Genomic DNA, 14,116 nt, shown 5'->3' on the forward strand with positions numbered 1-14,116 from the left:
GAGAAAGGCCTCCAGGCCCAGCTTTTTTGTTAGGATTACGGTTTTACTTACCTAAGCCAGTGTTATGTTATTACAATTTCTAAGCTGAGGTAAGCTTGATACAGCTAGGATAGTAGCAAAAGATTGACCTAAGCTTAGTGTGGCATCAATCATAAAGGTTGCCTGGAAGGACTTGAATTATAAATCATATGATAAGGGCAAACCACCCAGGCTCACTCTGGTCAGTGCTCTATAGTCCAAAGGCTTTGGTCCAATTTTGACCTGCAGCACCAGTTTGGAAACTGAAATACAGTACAAGTATGACACTAGCTTTCTCTTCTGAGGCCAAATTGCTCAGTTAAATACCTGCCAGGTTATGTATTTTCGTACAAAGATGTGTTAAAATGTTCAGCTACAAGATAAAAGTTTAAAAAAAAAAAAAAAACCTCCAAAGAGCTGGCCTTGTATACTGCAGGAATAATTTCACATCTTGAACTGAAAGTTTCAACATGTGTAGAAAGATTTTAGCAGACAGATTTGCTTTGGGGAAAATTTGATGAATATTGTGCTGCAGAAATAAACATCAAATGGAAATTTCCTTTGCCTTATATTTTAAGAATACTTTGAACAAACTTCTTCAAACACGGATTGGCCATCAGTAAATGGAGTGCCATATTTAGCTGGCAACTTCTATGACATTCAGATCCTAGCATCTGAACGATCTGGAACAGCAGATATATTTGCATTCATTTGGCTGGTAGTCAGCAAAATGCCAGGATATTAAAGGGTTTGATTTTAGTAGGCCTGGGAAAAAGTAGTGTGTTATAGGAACCAGATTGCGATACCCACACTCATGTTGAAATAAATGGGGATAATAGCAGAATAAGGTACCGCTCATCAGGAGAAATACTATAAAAATCTGGCCCAGTAAACAAACTCCACAACAGGGAAGCATGTGAGTATACGCATAGTGTGATTATATGTATATGTATAAAATATAGGTTAACAGTGTGTGTCTGTGTTCGTCCATGTGTATATGTACATCCACTTTTATGTGTACAGTAGAACCTCAACGTTACAAACATCTTAGGAATGGAGGTTGTTTGCACATCTGAAATGTTCGTAACTCTGAACAAAGAGTTGTTCTTTCAAAAGTTTACCACTGAAAATTGACTTACCACAGCTTTGAAACTTTACTATGCAGAAGAAAAATGCTGCTTTTAACCATCTTAATTTAAATGAAACAAGCACAGAAACAGTTTCCTTACCTTATCAAATCTTTTTTTTAAACTTTCCCTTTTTATTTTTGTAGTTTACATTTAACACAATACTGTGCTCTATTGTGCCTTTTTTTTTTTTTTTTTTGTCTCTGCCACTGCCTGCTTGCGTACTTCTGGTTCCAAATGAGGTGTGTGGTTAACCGGTCAATTCTTAACTCGTGTTTGTACCTTTAAGGTTCTACTGTTTATAAACCCAATGGACAGAAATGTAAAGGAAAATTAAGTAAACTGGAAAAATGAAATAATAATGAAACTGCCTCAGCTGCAATGAATATACAAAAGGTTAAAATCATTAACAAGTAAGGTGCATAGAGGAACTTTATAATGAAAAGAGAGAAACTTAACTAATTCTGTTTATGTAACCTATAACAATAAGGCACTTTTTTTTCCAGTTGTCCCCTTTGTCAGGACTGGATCCAAACCTCACTGAAAACTTTCCATCAACTTAAATTGGAATTGGACTGGGCCCATTCGGACAAAAAACAAAGGTCTAATTTTGTTCTCATCTATCATTTTCACATACCACAAGCAAAATCTCAGTTTTGCTTTAAAAAGTTGCCAGTTGGGTGACATTTGGTTCAGTCCTAAAAAGTACAGCATTTGTCTGATTCTCATAACTTTAATTACCCATTGAAATGAATAAGACTGCTTGAAAAATTAAACTGGAGAACAGCAAAGCTGTGCTCTGATCAAAGTTAAGAACACAGGACATACTGGAATGTGTAAAATGGGAAAGTGAGAGAATGTGAGAATATTCTAAGGGTTGAATGAGGGTTAATAAACATAATAGAAGAAGAAATTGCATTAAAAGTAATGGGAGTAAAAGAGATCTATTTGAAAGGGGCTGGGGTATTTTAGGTTGGAATGAGTTATTACTTATTAATAATAATAACAAATTAATAATAATTATTTAACCCTAATTATAATATAAGGTCCAGAGACCCTGATCAGAATCCAGACCCTATCACACTAGGCTCTGTTGTGTGCTCAGAGCTGGACACAGTCCCTGCTCTATATATCTTGCAATCTAAGAAGATACAAAAGATGGAGAAGAAGAATGCAATCAAATATATGCAATGTTATAAAATTATACACATGTGCTTTATATATAATATGGTTTAACATACATGTAAATAAATACTAATATATAGGACTTATACTGATAAGGTGTGATTTTCAAAAGCCTTCAGTGTCGAGCTAATTTGGCTCTTATTGACTTCAATAGGAACAGAGTAAGGGCCACTGAACACATTTGAAAATCCCACACATAGTACAGTAAAATAGAGTAGAATAAAATAATATAATACAAAAGCATAGTATTTCTAGTATAGTCCAATACTTATACAATAAATAACAATATACTTTTTATATATATAAAATAGCTTTTTTGAGAAAAGGTAGGAGTACATCTTTCAGACACTCATGGTGGTAGTCATCCTAAACTCATGGGATTCTGGCAATCAAACACCAGGTGGGAACCTAAAATGGAATGAGATTCCCATATTCAATATTAGATTCCAGTGTCACCCTTTGATCAATTATCTCCTGTGTTACTGTCCCAAATGGTGGTATACTTGCAACTTTGTGTTGTTGGTGCAATTTAACAATTTTGGCTGGTAAAAAGGAATCAAAACATGCAAATATTGCATCAAATATTAACATTTACTGTAGGGTGGAAATAGTGCAATCTTATTAAAGAGAGAGAGACGTGGCCTGTTGCCACTATCTCTCTTTCCTCCAGGGCTGCTCATTAACACCTCTCTAAGGGCGGTAGAAGCTGAGGAAGCTTTCACCAACGTTAACTGCTGCGCACACATCTACTCAGAAATCCACCATTTATCAAGGAGCATTCACTTTCAGTAGCTGCTTTCTGGTTTTGCCCCTCTGCCTATCCCAACATACCATGGAGAGTAGCTACCTCCCAGTTCTGACCTCTGCTGCTTCCAACAAGCCACACTCCCAAACCTGCTGAATTCTACCTCACCCCATTTTGGATGTACGTTGGAGAATCAGCCTGATCCAGCATGGTGGTGAACTCTACCTACTAGGTGCCGAACTCCCTTTGCCTTCCCAGAGGGCACTCAGGTTGGAATTTGCAAAGGAGCCTAAACAAGTTAGAAACTCAACCTTCACTCACTTTCAATTGAGTTTAGGTGCCCAACAGCCTCAGGCTCCTTTGAAAATACTGAACTCATCACCTAGCAGAAGCCGTCCCTAAGGGTTTGATCCAGCACTCGATGGAGTCAATGGAAAGACTCCATTCAGCTGGGTCAGGACCCAAGTGCCCAATAAAACAGCCCCCAATGATCAAATGCTGCTTCTTGAATGAAAAGATTTTAGCTGCTTAAAGGATAAATAAAAATGAAACTAAACAAATTAACAGAAAGAGTGGAGGGCATCTTCTTTATCAGAAGCTTCAAAAGTTCCCTACGTTATTCTTAGCAGTCACACTATAAATTATTGACTTTTTGCATAATGTTAAGTTCTGTTACAATGTTGTTTACCCCTCCAGTTATCTGCTTTGAAAGTGTCTGAATCTGCTTATTGAAAATTAAATATAAATATCTATGTATTTTATATATTTATTAACAAACACACACGCGAACATGTACAGTGTATTTGCATTGTTGCCTGGGAACCAAAAGCCTATTTTTAGTTAAGATCAGGTGATTTTAATTTATTTGAGTTGCCTCGCCTCTCCGTATTTTAAAGAACATACACAGAGGCACCTGCATGCTTCCAGCATTTGATGTATCATTAAATATGCCTTCTTACATTTGGCACAGAAACCCTGATAAAGTTTCACCTTTTAATGAAATAAATGACTCAATTAACAAGATGAAAAACAGCAGTGTGGTGGCAGACCCTCTTGGTGGCAAAAAAAAAGGATAAAAAAGAATTATCCCAGCAGGGTGTTAATTCAGGGAGCGCCACAACACACAGCGGGTACCTGATTTGACTGACAGCCACCCAGCAAAGCTGACAGATTTGTCAGCTCGCTGACCGCTGGCTCGAGTCCCTCGCACCACCCTAGGAATAAATTGTTGCTCAAGAATGGCTGGGCAAGCAGTCACTTGTCTCTGTTAATTTAATTGATTTTTTTTAAAGTTGTTTTCATTTTTATCTGTTGCTATGTAAAAATGCTCTTTCCGGGAGCAGCAAATTTTTTGGCATCCATAGATAGCGAACTTCCTCCCAGTGCTGCAGTGCTACACTGGGCATTTTTAAAGAATGTGTAGATGTGAAGGCTGAATCAAATTCTCTCCACTACATTCATGTAGTCCCATTGATTTTGAGGCGGCTGAATGGATGTAATGTGGGCAGAATTAGGCCCACTGAATGGAAATATGATCTTGTGGCTAAGGTGCTGGGACTGGTATTCTGGAGATCTGGATTCCCAGCTCTGCCACAAGTTCCTTGTACTGGAGCCAGTATTGTTCAACATATTCATCATTGATCTGGAAAAGCAGGTGAACAATGAAGTGGCAAAGTTTGCAGACAATACAGAATTATTCAGGGTAATTAAGTCCAAGGCAGACTGCAAGGAGTTCGAGGGAAACTGACAAAACCGGATGACTGGGCAACAAAACGGCAGATGAAATTCAATGCTGAAAAGTGCAAAGTAATGCACAAGTGGAAATATCATCCCAACTACACTATGCAATGATGAGTTCTAAATTAGCTGTTACCACCCAAGAAAGAGACCTGGGGTCGCCATGGCTCGTTCTCTGAAAACTTCCACTCAATACACAGCAGCAGTCAAAAAGGCTAACAATATGCTCGGAACCATTAGGGAAAGGATAGAAAATAAAACAGAAAATATCAAAATGCCACGACTTAAATGTATGGTTCACCCATAGCTTAAATACTGTGTTCATTTCTGCTCTCCCCATCTCAAAAAGGATACTGTGAAATTGGAAAAGGTTCAGAGAAGGGCAACAAAGATGATTAGTGGTATGGAACAGCTTCCATATAAGAAGAGATTAAAAAGATCTGGACTGTTCATATTAGAAAAGAGATGACTAAGGGGGAATGGTGGGGAAAAAGTAAAAAAAGTAAGTAAAGAAGTGTTATTTTCCATTTCAAACAATACAAAACCCAGAGGTCACCCAATGAAATTAATAGGCAGCAGGTTTACTGCAAACAAGATGAAGTACTTTTTCATACAGCACACAACTAACATGTGGAACTCATTGCCAGGGGATGTTGTGAAGGCTAAAACTATAACTGGGTTCAAAAAAGAACTGGACAAATTCATAGAGGATAGGTCCACAAATGGCTATTAGCCAAGATGGTTTAGGGTCACCGTGTTTGGAGTGACCCTAAATCTCTGACTACCAAAAGCTAGGAGTGGAAGACAGGTGTTGATCACTCCATAATCGCCCTATTCTGCACATTTCCCTGAAGCTCTGGTATGAGCCATTGTTGAAGATAGGATACTAGGCAAGATGGACCACAGTCTGACACAGTATGGCAGCTCTTATGTTCTTATGTTCCCTGTGTGACCCTGGGTGAGTCATTTATTCCCTCTGAGCCTCAATTTGTCACCCATAGAATGGAGACAACAATACTTTCCTTCTCCTACCTTTTGCTCTGTTAGATCGTAAATCTTAAGGTTTGGGACTAGAGCTATGCATTTTTAGGGGGTGAACAAATTAGTTGTTATGAATGACCATGAACAGTCATTGGGCCAGAGGGAAAGAATGAGAATGATGATAGCCTGCAGCTTACAGGCACTAATGTTGTCACAGTGAGGCCAGAGCTGGGCAGAAATGGTACCACTGTGCCCTCTACTCGTGGGAAGGCCTCCTGGTAGTCCCCCCCTGAAGCTGCTTTGGAAATGAGCCACCCTGGGGAAATAAGCTTCATGTTCCCTGTCCCCATACACTCTGACCTGGACACCGAGAGACTGCAAGCCAAAAAATCCATTGTTCACCCAGTTCCACCCAGGTATTGCCTCTCGCTATGTGATTGTACAATGGGACCCCGATCTCAGTTGGGGACTCTAGCTGCTATCATAATACATTGGGGCATTATTATTATTTGTAACACATATACTGGGCACATAGTGATCTTAACTATACAGGTGTCTATCTGGAGTAACTTAATTGACATCAGTGTCTGATCAGATCATGGAGCTAGGGAACTATGTACATCCCAAAAATGATAGGAAAACAGTGGTTTTGTTACTAATTAAGAGCCCAGTTCTGCTACCTTTAAGTACCACCCCATGACCTGCAGTCGCTATGCTGCTGTAAATAACCTAGCTGTTGATCACAAATTGTCATTGTAGGCACTATTCTGCAACCCTCACTCATATTCAGCACTTACTATTATCATGCATAACTGCTACTCAGTTTAAGCATTGCAGATTTAGACTTTTAATGTGTGACAAATTGAAATCTCCCATTTTCTCATAACTGTTGTAACTGGTCCTAGGGCCAGATTCTATTCTCTGTTACACCACTGTAAATCCCAGTCACCTACAGTACCAGTCCTGGAGATTTTCATATTAGCTGGAGTCATCAGTATGTGTTTGATCTGTATGTCCACTTCAGAGGGGACTGGATACGAGGGACTGATCAGAGAAGGGAGTGATATAGGGAGTGAATGTGTTTGCAGCTGACTGCCTGGTACTCTCTCTCCAGAAGACAACATGTGTGACATACTCTGTACAATTCCCAGCTTAGTCTAAGGAGGCAATCAGACAACAATTCAGTTTGATACTGGGGAGCTCTCTATTGTAACTCTCACAGTTATTTCTGACTGGAGCAATACAGAAGTAGAGTCAGAGAGCAAGAAATTCCAGCTGCAGCTTGGACTGGTGGCACCAGACTTCCAGAAGGCTGGCAAAGAGGCACTTGAAGCCAGGCCCTCAACACAAACTGAACAATGGATATCCCTTTCCCTTGAAGCTGGAAGTGTTTCTGAAAGAAGCTTCCAACAGCACATTAACAAAGCATTATAGGTTCATTCAGAGTCAACTGGAATTTTTAATCAATGACGGTCCAGCAACTTCATGTTTTGAAGAATCTGTCAATAAATTGAAAATCCGGCCATGGAGTTATAGCCTCAATGGTAGAGGCAATGATCAGGCATTGCATAAAATCAGTCTGTTGGCTGTCAGAATTTTTGAGGATAGGAGAGGGAAAATTGCCACAGATGTATTGGGCATGTGTTTGAGTGAGTCATGTACTCTTGATGACACTTTTTTCAGCTATAAATGGTGTCTTCAAATGATACACAGCTCTTCCATGTGAGGTTGTATCATTAAGCACTGACAATACATCTGTTAACACTGAGTGTAGGAACTATAGTTTTACAAAATTATAAAGAGATATGGTATATAAAGCCATATATGTTCTTGACTAATAATAATAATAATTATTATTAATGGAGATATCCCATCTCCTAGAACTGGAAGGGACCTTGAAAGGTCATTGAGTCCAGCCCCCTGCCTTCACTAGTAGGACCAAGTATTGATTTTGCCCCAGATCCTCAAGTGGCCCCTTCAAGGATTGAACTCACAACCCTGGGTTTAGCAGGCCAATGCTCAAACCACTGAGCTATCCCTCCCCTGCCAGTACCTTTCACATTCTCAACAAAGCTATTAAGAAAAAGCCATGTCACTTTTAGTAAGTCATTAGTATTCAATGTAGGAGACATGATGGATTTATTCTGATGTGTTAAATGCCATGAGACAAGAAAGAAGCAACTTAAATAATTTTGTGATGTATTTAGTTGTGTGAGACAATTACACCTATGTATATGCAGCAGGAAAACATTAAAACAGTACAATGCTGTAAAGTTCATTTAGTTTCAAATGAAGATGCCTCTGGTCACTGGAGAAGGCCCCAAGACAGGTTCTCAGATACTACAAATTAAGAGTGCCAGTTTATTTTCAATTACTCTTCTCACATTGCTTCAGTCCAACCAGACTTTACTTGAAATTTTCCCACAAGACCTTGACAAGTTGAACAGCAGATTCTGACAACCCTACCCATGTTAGATAGCACTATACTCCACAAGTACCCTGTTCTATCGATCAATCTTGGAGTTTTATATTGCCGCCCACCATTGTAGTATCTGAGCACTTTTCTCATAAAATCAGTAGGAATAGTGAAGTCCCTAGTGGTCTTCTTTGAGTGTTCCTATTAAAGTCATTGGGACTATTTGCTGAGTAAGTTGTTACTGAAACAGAGTAAAGATATCAAAACCTGGCATTCAGTAAGCAAACTTTTGTGATTGTTAGGCAGAGATGTAGTTATTACTAAAATAGATTAGGTTTCTCAGAGTGACTTATTAAGAAATGCCTACCATAATAAATGGAGACTATATATTTATATTTCATAATTTCATAGAGTTTTAAGGCCAAAAGGGACCATTAGATCATCTAGTCTGACCTCCTGCCTATCACAGACTATTCATTTCCACCCTAAAGCCCAAATACTTTAATTAAACCGAAATGTTTCAGTCCTCAGAAGACTAAACTGTGTGCCACAGGTAGAGAACAGGAGAGATCAAAGTGCCACCATTGCCCAAGGCAAGGAACTGATTAACGTAGTTTTTCCTTTTATTTATTTAATTTATTCATTCATTTATTTATTTGCACAACTCTAGCAAGGAGCACAACTCCCCATTTCCACAGAGGAGACAAGCGATCTTTCCCTACACTTGGCTTACTCTTCCACATGTTCTCCTGTTCTCCTTAACTGTCCCATTCCTGTCCTGAAGCAAAGTCACTTCCACACCATTTCCTCCTAACCCCTGTGTGCCTCAAACAAGCCCATATTCCCACCCTCTCAAAAGTATAGCACTCTGGTTCAAATTCCTTCTTTGGACAATACTACTCCCATTTCCTTAATTTAATTTTTTGTCTGGTATGAACAAGTTATGGGGAGTAGTATCAAAAATCTTCTGCCTCCTTCTCCATTGTCCGCAAAGTAAAAGCCTTTTCTTCAAGACAAGTAAATCATTTGTATTCTGGAGCAAATGTATTCTCATTTGCTTGAAAACCTCCTTTTAGCTACTATCAGGTTTTGAAACATGCCATCATCAATATATACTGAGAGAGAATTTGGTAACACTTTCTCAACTTCAGTACAGTACCTTCTCAAAAAGGTACACAGACATCTGCTGCTTCATATGCAGAGAGAATGATATTCTATAGGATGAGTTTAAGGACTATTTTAAATTTCACATTAGTATTGAAAATGAATCCAGAGATGAAATACAGAACAAGAAGAATGGAAAGCATTTATTTCCATGAATTATCAAGAAGATCATTCATTTCTAGCATTTTCCAGCATTTCCTAAAATGTCTGGGAAGGGAGGATATTCAGAGGAAAAGCATGGCTCTTTTGCTCCTAACCTAGATTTCTTATACTTTTTGTTATTTTCCTTGGTGGCCGTCTTCTTTGGAGCGAATCAAAAATAAGAGAGAATAAACAGATACAGACTGTAGTTAGCCTCTTCTCAAGGAGAACAAAGCAATGGGATGCAGACTCCAACTACTAAAATATCACAATCAGCATTTTACATTGACCTTTCTGTGTGGTAAGATGTTTGCTTCTGTTAATTATTAGCTTCATAGATATAGATATAGATATAGATATAGATATAGATATAGATATAGATATGATGGGAACAATGCTACATGAAACAACATCAGTTCATCCCTCCCCTCCCTCCAGTAATCTCTTTTTGAAAGAAAACATGCACCCATTCAAGTTCTTCAATTATCAGTTCTACCTGCTTTGTACACACTTTCTACCAATCAGCCTCTGAATACCTGACACAGCACTTCCCTATCAAGTAGATACTCTATCCAGATAAGTTCAGTAGTTAAAAGAGAGCCAAGCTTACATCTAGGGAACCCAGAATGGCTCTGTGGGTATTCAGGTTTATAGTCCACTTGATTTTTTTTCCTGTCCAAATATCAACACAAATATTAGGCTTGATTCACCATTGCATTATTTCAGTTTTACACAGGAAATCGAAGGAATGGATTTACACTGAGGTATAGCTAGAGTTACTCCACATTAAATAAGTCTCATTGTGTCTGCAATAAATGAATAATTTTAAAGTAAGATATTTTATCACTTTTCCTCTTTCTATAGTTCTATCTATAGTAACCAAATTCAGACCCCAGCAGGTAAAACTGGAACAAATGCAGGCTAACAGGCCTATATCATCTCACTTCATTGAAACTGTGCCTTCTTACTACAGGACTGAATATGGTCCAGTGTGTGTATCTTGTATTTTTATTTTCTTCTTCCCCTCTATGAACTTCACTGAACAATCAGCTCAATGTTGTTTCATAATGCAAAATACTTCATACTTCAAGTTCGTGCCCTGATAATCCAATCAGGGTACAGAAACAACACCAGGTGACTTACGTGATCAATCACAACTAACCAAGATGGCTCAAATTTTGAATGTAAAATATCAAATGCTTGCAGTGAACCTTGGATAATCAATCCATAGATTGGGGGGAGGGGGAGAATCACAAAAACATTGTGATTGGGTTGCAGAAACTCTACCAGCAGAAAAGAGGGTAAATTCATTGAGTAAATTATTTGCTGTTAATTATTTGCCAAGCTCTATTAGTATTAAAGTATTAAATAGCCTGGCTATTTGCTTACAATAAACCTGGAATGCTTCAGATATTTTGCCTTTCTAATTTGGATAAAACTTGGTTTAAAGGCAATGTTAGGGGGCTTATTCCTTCACCCTCTCACTTCCCTGGTCCTTCTCACATGAACAGAGAGCAACAATACCTGAAGTCCGAAGGTGCAAACAATTTGATGTTTATTGGGGTGAACTTCCAGCAAGCATGATTCCAGTTTCCTTCCTCAGTGTCTCCCTTCCCAGCTCTGACACCACAGAGCCTTGCCTGTGTCCCTGTTCCCAGTCCCTGTTCCAATTCCCACCCTTACTTCCTGATTGACTGCAGACTATATAGTAAAACTTGAGTTCTGCTTAGCTATACCTTAACCAATCATTTTACTGAAATTTAACCAATCCTAACATATTGTAACATGATTATTTAACCAATTATATCCCACCACCTTAATTGGTTTACACCCAACAAAATTAATTATACAGCAGACAGAAACAATCACAGAACCAGACAGAGATTATACAGACAAACAATAGAGAAGTGGAGACTACAGTAATGGAACATTAAAGAAATGAGGATTTCACATCCCAGCTATTGATAAGTGAGTTCTTGCCAGACAGGATGCTATCAAACTAAGTTTCTTTTTACATCTTCTAGGCGCTTCCCTTTCTCTGGAGGTGATAGGAATATCAGGACTGGATTGTATTCCTAACAGCCCAATAGCACCTTATTTCAATGTGACTAGTTTGCAATGTGAGGATGTGACCATACACTTCCCAACTTATGGCCGCCTCTGCTGCTTAGCCGAAGGCCTTAGCCGAAGAACAGGCCTCAGACTGTCACAGTGAGAGAAGGCCCTTACACAGACAGACAGTGATTTTGATTCTTTCTTTTATACCTCTATAACTAGCTTAGTGATAAGAATACACCTAAATTCTTGAAGTATAGGCCTTTGCAGACAGGCCTGAATATCTATATCCTAACAGGCAATAGAATACACACCAGTATTTAGAAGAGTCCCACAGAAGCATGCTTAAGGATCTCATGCACTCTTCCCACTTTGCCTGCAAGAGAAGAGAAAAAGGCAATGAACTTCAGCACATAGTTGCATAAAACCATGATTTATTAAATCACTTTTGCACTTTTGCTAAGGGAATAGTTTAAAGAAAAGAGGTCAGATGCACTACGCGATTGATGGAATCTTTGAACACATATTGATACATTTTTATTACATTTTCAAACCCTCATCTGTGAATAATTCCTAATAATACAATACCTGGAGTAAATATTATTTGCTGTTCTTAACCATGGTAGATATCCTTTCCCTCTAAAGATCATCACCAAAGAACTATTTACATCCAATGTACAATGCAAATGTACAGTAGATTGAATTTTATACACTGTTCTCTTTTCCGCTTTCATTTCTTAGAGCATTTCACATCTGTATTTGACACTATCTGGACTAACACATTTTAGTCACATATAGAATCCCCAACAAACTTCCCTGACAATATAAATTGTTACTGCAAAATAGTATAATGATGTGTTAGACCTCTAACCCCCAAAAAACCTTCACTGCCTTATTCATTACTTAAATAAAAAGAAAAAGCCAAGTTAACTGTCAGGAGTTTTTTCTCAGAGCTGTAGAATTTCACAAGGAATTCAATCTACAGGGAAAATAGAGGATAGTTGGTCGCCAAGACAGGCCTGCCAGGAGAAAGTCTTTCTGCTGCTTCTGTTTGACACAGCTTGAGGCAAAGCAGGTTGTATAGGCCTTGACCCAGCAAGGTCATCATTTTGTGAGGAATTCTGAGGTCTGACATCTGCTGCCTGGCTTTGAGTAAAAACCAAGCCCTGTTAGCCAAAACAGAGGCCTGTGTAAAATAACCCCTCAGCAAGGATCCTAGACTTCAGTGAAAAGGTTAAATGGCCCTCTTTTTGTCTCGGTGTCCAGGCTTTTTAGTCCTTCCTCATCAGGTAGTACAGAAGTTCAGAACAAATCCATTCCCAGGACACAGAAAAAGCCCATCTTCTTTGAACTCCATGCCAATACTCCTTCACCTCATGTGAGACCTTCATTTAAGTTCTGGGCACTTTGCTATACAAATACAAAGGGAAGCACATATACACTAGCTTAAAGATGGACAAGCTTTTATTCTAAAAATGTATTTGAAGGGGTTCCTTTTCTCTATACAGTTTTTAGGAAGAAAAAGTACTTTGCTTGAATAAAGCAGGTGATGTACAGATACAGTTTAAAAATCATCAGAACCACACACTAGAACTGTGCTTGGAGCAGGGAACTGGGGGCAGGGGGTCAGGTGAGCCAGGGAAAGATGGTTTTAAATCATCTTTGCACTCCCTCTGCCTGATTTTGAATTACACTGAAGCCATTTTACACCACTCTGGAAGCATAAAGGGACCTTTAAGAGGGCATGAATGGACCCCTGAGAATATCCCCTTTACAAGAAGTCTCCCTGGTTAGTGCAGAATTGGTATAAGGACTCTGAACTGGCATCAACATATGGGACAGAACCAGGGTGCTATGACTATTCTCAGCTGCCTAGGGCCGGGCCAGGAAATGCAGAGTGCATGTTAAAGCAGCCCTGATGCTGATGTAATTTACACTGATGCCTGGGCAAGCCCTGCACGATCCCAGAATACAGGGTGTGCAAAAGTGTCTCAATGCTACTTTGGCCCCTACCACTCCATCCTTGCCCCAAGGACAAGAACAGAGTAATTCAGTTCCATAGTAGTGGAGTAATCAAGGATCAAAATGGTCATATTTGCGGAGAAGATGGCAAAACATGTTTTTACAACTTAGTGCAAAATGCAAAGCCTACTTGTTAAAATATTCTGCCTTCTCTATATATGCTCACAATTGCCACCCTCACAACCATCACCATCTGCTGCAATAAGTCCCTTCCTGTATCCTCCATTATAGCCTACAGGTGAGTATGTCTGTACCCTCCATCCACTCCACTCGCCCCCCTGAGCCATGCCAGCAGAATACAATGAAACAGGAGAGGAGGTACAGCCAAGTTACTGTTGCACGAAGTGGGAGTCCTATCACCAGTTTAGCCCCTCTCTCTTTTCTGGTGTGTGGAACCCAGTCCCCTACCAACTATCTGTGAAGATCATACCCCACGCTAGCCTGAGGCATCCACTCCACCTTTCCACAGACCTACCCACAGAATCATTGAAGATCCATTGACCAGCTAACCAATCATTGTGCAGG

General features: G+C 39.2%; 1 long non-coding RNA gene across 1 annotated transcript in view; it reads right to left on the reverse strand.

Moving 5' to 3' along the window:
• LOC101930957 (uncharacterized) overlaps positions 1-12,196 on the reverse strand; it is a 103,597-nt gene extending 91,401 nt beyond the window's left edge. The window contains exon 1 of the long non-coding RNA XR_256679.5: positions 11,884-12,196. This is a non-coding gene — a long non-coding RNA (uncharacterized LOC101930957). The remainder of the gene's footprint in view (positions 1-11,883) is intronic.
• Positions 12,197-14,116: the final 1,920 nt, after the last annotated feature.

The sequence above is a fragment of the Chrysemys picta genome, chromosome 4, assembly GCF_011386835.1.
Source record: "Chrysemys picta bellii isolate R12L10 chromosome 4, ASM1138683v2, whole genome shotgun sequence".
In the NCBI taxonomy this organism is placed as follows: Eukaryota; Metazoa; Chordata; order Testudines; family Emydidae; genus Chrysemys; species Chrysemys picta.